The sequence below is a fragment of the Sycon ciliatum genome, chromosome 10, assembly GCF_964019385.1.
Source record: "Sycon ciliatum chromosome 10, ocSycCili1.1, whole genome shotgun sequence".
In the NCBI taxonomy this organism is placed as follows: domain Eukaryota; kingdom Metazoa; phylum Porifera; class Calcarea; order Leucosolenida; family Sycettidae; genus Sycon; species Sycon ciliatum.
In genome coordinates, this window is record NC_088652.1 from 23,276,424 (window position 1) to 23,286,288 (window position 9,865).

Below are 9,865 nucleotides of genomic sequence, written 5' to 3' on the forward strand. Positions count from 1 at the left end.
TCTCTCGCCTCAACAGTTGGTGAACGTTTTGATCGCAATCGGCCACCGGTACCGCAAACTGCGCAGCCACGTGCCGAAAACCGTTCGTTCGATCGTAAGCATTTCGGAAAGCGATCCTGCAGTACTACTGGCCGTAGGTCTACCTATTATCATGATTATGGGCCACATACCCAGTGCAGTACCGCGAAAAAATGAAGCTGACATGGACAGCTAGCCTGCTTGGCCGACCACAAACTGACTGGCGAGTAGGTAGACATGCATGTACGTGTACACCTGTTGACGTCATCAAACAAGACAAACCAACACAGGCAACACGCCACGGCCGGCAACAGACTACAGTCACTTGTAGTTGTACTAAGTCTTGTAGTGTAGTCCAGTTCCGCACTGGGGTATGCATTCCCATTCTCACCTCCCTGTTTGCAGTCTACAATAGTCAATAGTACAAAATTAATGTCATTGAGACCTACAGCCGGCACAGGTACAGACATGAAGAGCTCTCTCTCTCTCGCCTCAACACTAGGTCACGTAGGTGGTGAACGTTTTGATAGCAATCGGCCACCAGTACCGCAAACGGAGCAGGCGCGTGCCGAAAACGCCCCGTTCGTAACTAAGTTACTTTCGGAAAGCGATCCTCCAGTACCCAGTGCAGTACCGCATAAAACTGAAGCTGACATGGATCATGGACAGCTAGCCTGCCTGGATAGCTGGGCGGCCGACCACAAACTGACTGGCGAGTGCCGAGTAGGCAGATACATGTATGCCTGTACATCTGTTGACGTCATCAAACAAGACAAACCAACAATAAAAGGAACGTAACCATGGAAACTGTTGGTTGCGGCCTAGACTGAAGATCGTGCTATGCACTGTCACTATTAATACTGTAATAGTAATAGACTTGTGGTTGTACTCTAACAGTCTAAGTCGTAATATCACTGTCAGTAGTGAACTGCCATTATCCGCCACTAGTACTGTCCTAGTAGTGACGGTTAGGCATTGTCACTAGTGAACTGTAACTGACTTGGCTTGACACTCGACGGATTGACGACTGCCATCCAGGCATTCCAGGGCACACGCCATACCCCGCATCAAGCCTTCGACCGGACAAACGAGTTACGTGCAAGAAAGCACCAGTCCCTGGTCAAAACCAATGCTCAGTGTTTCGTGGAATTTATCTCTCATCAGTTGAGCTTGAGTAGGCTGAGAAATACTGCGCTTGAAGAGCACTACTTTCATCGTGCTCTCCAGGCCGTAACATCATCAAGGGTTCAATCTTTACCAGGTGTTTCGAATCCAGTCAATCCAAAGATACCTCGCGAGTTACTAGAGAGGTTGCGCAGAACGAAAATTTCGACTGTCCGGGTTTGAGTAACGAACGTTGCTCCGAAGATCCGTCCAAACGTGACCGAAACAGAGCAGATCCGGAGTCCTAAAATACTGTTATTTTACAATTCCCTGTATTGACTCTTCGCACCCGCGGGGCCGCCGTGTCGACCTACTACGAAAAAGTTCACACGTTGTGCGCAACCTCACGGTTTACGAATATTCGTTACAGTCCATCCTTTAGAGGGTTTGGAAACGTGCCTCTAATCACGCGTACAGCAGATAGGCTCCGGCGGATTATGCTCGCGAAATCATGGAATTATGCTTTCATGGATTCTCGCATTATGCTCGTAAAATCATCATAATTATGATGGATATGTGATTATTATGCTTTAGCACCCGGGGATATATATTCACTCTGTTGTACTTATCGAGCCTCAAAGTTCGGAAAATTGTGCCTTTTTTCGTACTTGCAAGTTGCAAGTGGCCATAAGTACAAGAAAATACATGTACATGAGTATCCCCATACCAAGGTGTCCATGCATGTAAGAGGTAAACATGGAAAAGAGAAAACAATACTTCTTCTATCAAGAGTCCATAACCCAAGAGTATGCAACTGTGATTATGGGTGCATGCGTGGCGCGCTGCCTTCATTACGTAACTTGCCATAAGTACAACAAATTACAATGTACATGTACATGACTGAGTATCCCCATACCAAGGTGTCCATGCATGTTAGAGATCAACATGGAAAAGAGAAAACATTACTTCTTCTATTCATCACTTGATTTCTTTTGTACTTCAGTAAAAATATTATTTCATTGCCAAATTAGTTTGAGTTACCTTTGAAAATTATCATGTTCAACTCACGGTCTTCATAATCATCATACTCGTTCAACCGATGTCACCCTCACCCTGCGAATAATCAGCTCATCTCTCCCGTAGCTCCACTTCTCCTTCCATCATGACCGAACATCAACTATACATCAATTTCGAGCAATATCCATAGCCTGCAGTTATATCATGGCTGCTAACATCCAGACTACCAGAGGTCATGACTTCGTAACATGCATAATGTACAAATGTAATGTATATAATTATGTACACGGAGTTTTGCGGACTACCCGCCACTATCTCGTCCGCTACGGGATACCTGATGAAGGCTGATTCTCTCGCATCTTCTGCTACATGTACTGTGTCAGTGTGAGAAAGAACTTTGAAGAAGACGAGTTCGAGCATACTGTATTGCCATGATTTCTACCCTGGTTTTCATTGAAAACACTATCTGCATGACCTCCGAACCCTTTACCATGCAGACCACCAGCACTGATCAGGTGCATTGTACACAATTGTATAGCCTACATACTACAACTGTGGTATAATCGTGTAGTTATGCTCCTACCTCCGAGAGGATGCCAAATTATGCTCCAAATTTTCAACCACCAAATTATGCCAATAATTATGCCGGCATAACCCCCGGTGCCTAACAGCAGACAATGTTCTTTTAACAATTAACTCCAAGTATCGAGTCAGCGAGAATCGGTATGCAGTCAACTTCGCGTTTAATGACACTCGGCGGGGCATCAGAAAAGTGTCCTTATTCGCGAAGTGTCGTTATACCCGAAGTCCCATTATATGTATTACAGTTGGATGGGACTTTGCTCTGGGCATGGAAATTCTGTCGTTATTCGCGAATTGTCGTTTTATCCGCAGTCGTTATTAGCGAAGCTGACTGTATTGCACACAGGAAATGGCAAGGAGATAGTCCAACAAGGAAAGAATTCTACGTGCAGAGACAAACCACAAACTACTGCCAGAAGTCCAGAAGTGGAAAAGCAAGAAGAAGAAAGCCTGAGCCGACTTTCAATGCCAGAGCTAGATACTCGTAAAGGATACTTGGTGGAACAACAACAATACACATGTATACAAATATGGTAGAGTACATAAGCATGTGGCAGAGTTCGCAGGAAGTGGTAAACCTGCACATCGTTCCGAGGGTCATGCGTAGCATGGTACTCTACGTAGCCGACAATGGCAACATGATAAAGGCTACATCCTGTAAACAAAATGTTGCCGCGCAGAAGCTTGAGAAATGTACAAAATTACAAAATCGCGGAACGAAAGATAAATCGCAAGAAATCCGTGCAGGCACTACAGATACTCCCCCGCCAGTGTACAAGCAGTATCGGCACACGATAAGAAAAGGAAAGACACGGAAAAAGCCGAGAAAACATTAAACAGAAAAATGAACGCGCCGAACAAAATTGTTTAGCAGCAGCAGAAAGGGGAGAGCTAGGAGTAGCAATGGAAGAAGCAACCGCAGCACTGAGACTGGCAGCTCCATATGCGGGTTTCACGCGGTCAATGGAGATGGTGTCCTCTCGACCATTCAGCTCAACCACCAGAGACTTGGCCGAACGGGAAAGAACACGATGAGGACCGGTATATGGAGCTTGGAGTGGCTGACAGTGTCCATCAATGCGGACGTAAACATGAGTGCATGTGGAGAGGTCAGCACTGACAAAAGGGACCGGTCAGGCCTGAAGGCGAGTGTCAACCTGAGCTGGTCGGATAGAAGACATCGTGTCCTGAAAACGCGCAACATAATCAGCAGTAGGCACCCAGTCGTCAATGGGAGCGGGAGCGAGGAAGTCGCCTGGGAGACGGAGCATAAACGAGCTCGGCAGAGCTGCAGCCGAAATCGGTCTGGAGAGATGACCGGATACCGAGGAGAACGAGAGGCAGTGCAGCGACTCATTGGTGCGGCTGTGATTGCGCTTTGATGGCGGCCTTCAGTTGGCGGTGGAAGCGCTCGACTAAGCCTGTGGATGATAGGCAGTAGTAGGACAGCGATGAGTACCAAGAAGATGCATTAGCTGCTGGAAGAGAGCCGATTCGAAATTCGCACCACGGTCAGTCGTGATGACAGACGGCACGCCAAAACGAGCAACCCATGTCGACACAAATGCCATGGCAGTGGTCTCTGCGTTAGCATCGGTAATGGGCACGGCTTCGGACCAACGGGTGAAGCGATCGACACAGGTCAATAGGTAGCGGAAGCCCTGGCAAGCCGGTAGCAGGCCAACCAAATCAATGTGAATATGGGCGAACCGTTGATCCGGAGGAAGGAAACGGGCGAGTGGGCTCCGTGTATGGCGGTGAACCTTGGTCCGCTGGCACTCGGGGCAAGTACAAACCCAGTGCTGGATATCACGCTGCATGTGTGGCCAAATGTAACGCTGAGCAATCAGGCTGCGGCTGGCTTTGATACCGGGATGTGAGAGCCCATGCAGGGAGTCGAACACCTGGTGACGGAAGCCTACAGGCACGTACGGACGTGGTGTGCCAGTTGAAGTGTCACACACCACGGGACGGCTGGACTCGGGAACGGTGACATCCTGGAATTGCAGGGTGGTATCTGAAGCAGAATGGAGACGCTGTAGGTCAAGGTCCGTGGTTTGCGCAGCACTGAACGCGTCATAGTCCAGTGGCCGGACGAAGAGGGAGTACACTGAGATGGAACGGGACAGAGCATCAGCAACACAGTTTTCGGTGCCGGAGATGTGCCGTAGATCAGTGGTGAATTCACTGATGTAAGCCAAGTGCCGGCATTCGCGGGGTGAGCGCGTTGGCGGATGTACACGTATCGCATAGATCAAGGGCTTGTGGTCCGTGAGGATGAAGAACTCCCGACCCTCGAGACAATGCCGAAAGTGCCAGAAGGCATGATACATCGCGAGCAGCTCACGTTCGAAGGTGCTGTACCGCGTCTCAGCAGGCTGGAGAATACGGCTGGAGAATGCTAGGGGCTGCCATGTGTCGTCTACCTGTTGTTGGAGGACGGTGCCAATGGCAACATCCGATGCGTCAACGGCAAGGCTGAGGGGAGCATCAGCAACAGGATGAATGAGTAGCGTCACCTGTGCTACAGCGTCCTTGGTGGCCTGAAAGGCGAAGAGTGCCTCAGTAGAGAAGCTGAGGGCAGCGTTGGCGGGCTTGGCCGAGCGAAGTAGCAAGCAGAGAGGTTGAGTCAACGCTGCACAGTGTGGGACAAATCATCTGTAGAAGTTCACAAAGCCGAGGAACCTCCGGAGTTGACGAACAGAGGTAGGCTGCTCAAAGGCTTGAATAGCAGCAACACGATCGGGCAGCGGAGCACTGCCAGCCGGAGAGACATGATGCCCGAGGAAGTTGAGACTCGACTTGGCAAACTCACACTTATGCGGCTGAATGAACAGCCCGTGCTCTGAGAGACGCTGAAATAGCTTTCGGAGATGTACACGATGTTCGTCGAGAGAATGACTGGCGATTAGGAGATCGTCAATGTAGCCGTAAACGAACGGCAAACCGCGGAGGACTTGGTCAAGGAAGCGCTGAAAACTCTGTGCCGCATTACGCAGGCCGAATGGCATCCGAAGGTACTCGAACAGGCCGAATGGCGTTGTGATGGCAGTTTTTGGGATGTCGTTAGGATGAACGGGCACTTGATGGTATCCCTTGACCAGGTCGAGCTTGCTGAAGACCGTGCAGCCAGCAAGGTTAGCGGCGAAATCGTGAAGGTGGGGAATCGGGTAGCGATCAGGCTCAGTGACGGCGTTTAGGGCGCGAAAATCGCTGCAGGGGCGCCAATCTCCGGACTTCTTCTGAACCATGTGCAGACGAGAAGCCCAAGGACTAGATGACGGCTGGATGATACCCTGTTGGAGCAAAACGTCAAACTCATCGCGAGCAGCTGTGAGCTTGTCTGGTGACAGACGACGGGGGCGAGCAAACTGAGGTGGGCCGTGGGTGGTAATCACATGCTGAATGCTGTGCTTTACGGTGCCCAGAGCAACATTGGCCTGTGGCAGCAACTCAGGAAAGTCACGTAGAATAGCAGTGCCCAGAGAGTCAGTAGCAGGCGTAGCGATGACAGGACTGATGGGCACAGTAGAGTCAAGGAGACCAGCAGAGGAAAGTTTGGTCCGGGAATCATGCAGACAACGATGCTCCAGGTCGACATGTAGGCCGTGGTGGGCTAGGAAGTCTGTCCCCAGGATAGGCGAGGTGACGTCTGCAGCGACGAAAGTCCACGTGAAGTTCCGTCGGAGGCCGAGCGTGAGCGAAAGCGAACGTTCGCCAAAGGTGCGAATAGGTGTGCCATTAGCAGCCTGGAGCTGCACCACCGATGGCGGGCTGGGCTTGTCACTAGCACGGGGTGGGATGACACTCAATGCCGCACCCGTGTCAATCAGGTACGACAGGGTCGTGGCGGAATCGCGGATGAACAGCAGACGGCCGGGAGCAATGGATGAGCCAGGGGTGATGGCCGCCTTCACTGCCTGGCTCCCCTGTTTTCCGACCGGGAATCCGTCTGCCATGTGCACCCCGGTCTGCAGTTGCGGGCGCGAGTGCTGAACTTGTCACGGTAAAAACACAAGCCGTCCCGCCTCGGGCTACCACTCCGAGATGCAGAGCGGCTAGACGACCGCGAACGTGCCAGGCGGTCAACGGAGGCAGTGAGTGCAGAAACTTGTGCGCGCAACTCGCTCATATCATCACTAGCCGCGGCGGCAGGTACTGGGGCGGAAGCCGGCATATTGGCAACTGTGGCTGGCCTGACCGAGGGAGGGGACACCTCCATAATGCGGTCCGCCATCTCCGCAACTTGAGCCAGCGGTAGTGTGGCGGTCGAGGAGGCCAACACCATCTGGATGCCGGATGGCAAACGTTGAATGAATAGCTCCCGAAGTAAGCTGGTATCCATTGGTGCGTTGCTCAACAATTGCTGCATGCGGCGCAGCAGCTGGCTGGGTGTCTGGTCGCCCAGCTCCTCCTGCGTCAGTAGCTGGCGTAGACGCTGCTGCTGGGAGGTCTCCGTGCGACGGATTAGAGTCGCCTTCAACGCGTCGTAGCACTGTTGAGCCGGTGGAGACAGGATGAGGTTGTGGACCTCGACAGCGACCTCGGGCTCTAGGGCGCCGACGACATATTCGAACCGGGTGGTTTGCCGTGTAATGGCTCGTGTGGCGAAAACTGCCTCCACCTGTGCGAACCACAGAGCAGGGTCCTTGGACCAGAAAAAGGCGGCAGCTTGAGGCTCACAGCATTCGTTGGAGCCAGTAGAGCGCTGGCCTACTAGGTGGTCGCGATGCAGCACGATGACTGGCAAGTAATGCGGCACTCGACGGAGCGGGGGTCTGCAGGGCCACAGATGGGGCGGCACTAGTGGCAGCAGACGGAGTGTTACCGGTGGCGGGGGTTGGCTGGAATAACGGCGACGAACTAACGTCCAGCGGTATAGACATTGTGAACAGACTCGACGAAGGCTCGGGAGACTGAAGAACGTTCAGGGTCACCAATTTAGAGGGTTTGGAAACGTGCCTCTAATCACGCGTACAGCAGACAATAGAGAGGTTTAGCACAACGAAATTCGTTGCTCATTTTCGTTCTGCCGCTGCACGAAAAAGCCGACCAAAATTCGCAGATTTTTGTTTAGCAGAACGTTCGCCACGAACTTCGGTGTTGCTAGTGGATACCGTGGATGTCGCGGAAATCCCCGCGAAATACAAAAATAGTAATCCTCGTCACTCCCCGACGAGATTTAGAGAATGTGTGTGCGGACGCGCGTGTGAGTGTATGTGTATGTGAGAAAAGGGAGAGAGTGTGGGTGTATGTTTGTGTAGTGGTGTGGGCATGTGTGGATTTGGCATTTGTCCCCAGCTCTATTCTATATCATTCATGTCGGAACTACTACTGCATAGCCCCAAGTCTGAAGACTTGGCAACTTCACGCCTGCACCTGACTCTTGCGCTATGATACGCGCCGGCGTCGCCTATGAGTAGTAAGGACCAAGCCGGTTCTGGGCCAAAGTTGAACCCACTTGACCTTATGAATGGCCACTTAATTAACAACCACAGAGTTCAAGTGCCCATTCATAAGGTCAATTCAAGTGGGTTCAACTTTGGCCCAGAACCGGCTTGGTAGTAAGGACCAAGCCGGTTCTGGGCCAAAGTTGAACCCACTTGACCTTATGAATGGCCACTTAATTAACAACCACAGAGTTCAAGTGCCCATTCATAAGGTCAAGTGGGTTCAATTTTGGCCCAGAACCGGCACGCTGCAGAACCAAGCCGGTTCTGGGCCAAAATTGAACCCACTTGACCTTATGAATGGGCACTTGAACTCTGTGGTTGTTAATTAAAGGGGAAGTTAAGGCAAAAATTAAAATTTCACCAGTTGTAGTCTTCGGGGTGCTGAGTCGAATGGTCTTGGTCCGAGAAAGCTGAGACGCTCCCTTCCTACTTGAATCCCAATCGAACTCGCGCACTTCCACCGAAACTGGGTGACTGCGCCCTACGAGATGGGGATTTGTATGCAAAATGTCACTAAAAGCGCCATTTCGTTCTTATAAAAGCACGGATGACCGCGATTGGCCCATATGTTGTAGTCTTTTGGACGCTGAGTCGACTGGTTTTGGTCCGAAAAGGCTGCGATGCAGCGTTCCTCCTTTATTCCCAATCGAACATGATTGAAGAAGCGGTCACGTGCTCCTGGGTGCCCAAATCACCTGGTCACCACGCCAGCAGGCGACAACTTTCACACCAAGGTTCAACTCGAGTGACAGGACTGCACCCAAAAAAGGTCAAAACAGGCTGTAAGTTGTACCCTGCAGGCACGGTGACCAGGTGACTGGTGTACGCAGGAGCACGTGACCGCTTGTTCAACCATGTTCGATTGGGAATAAAGGAGGAACGCTGCATCGCAGCCTTTTCGGACTAAAACCAGTCGACTCAGCGTCCAAAAGACTACAACATATGGGCCAATCGCGGTCATCCGTGCTTTTATAAGAACGAAATGGCGCTTTTAGTGACATTTTGCATACAAATCCCCATCTCGTCGGGCGCAGTCACCCAGTTTCGGTGGAAGTGCGCGAGTTCGATTGGGATTCAAGTAGGAAGGGAGCGTCTCAGCTTTCTCGGACCAAAACCATTCAACTCAGCACCCCGAAGACTACAACTGGTGAAATTTTGATTTTTGCCTTAACTACGAGATGGGGATTTGTATGCAAAATGTCACTAAAAGCGCCATTTCGTTCTTATAAAAGCACGGATGACCGCGATTGGCCCATATGTTGTAGTCTTTTGGACGCTGAGTCGACTGGTTTTGGTCCGAAAAGGCTGCGATGCAGCGTTCCTCCTTTATTCCCAATCGAACATGATTGAAGAAGCGGTCACGTGCTCCTGGGTGCCCAAATCACCTGGTCACCACGCCAGCAGGCGACAACTTTCACACCAAGGTTCAACTCGAGTGACAGGACTGCACCCAAAAAAGGTCAAAACAGGCTGTAAGTTGTACCCTGCAGGCACGGTGACCAGGTGACTGGTGTACGCAGGAGCACGTGACCGCTTGTTCAACCATGTTCGATTGGGAATAAAGGAGGAACGCTGCATCGCAGCCTTTTCGGACTAAAACCAGTCGACTCAGCGTCCAAAAGACTACAACATATGGGCCAATCGCGGTCATCCGTGCTTTTATAAGAACGAAATGGCGCTTTTAGTGACAT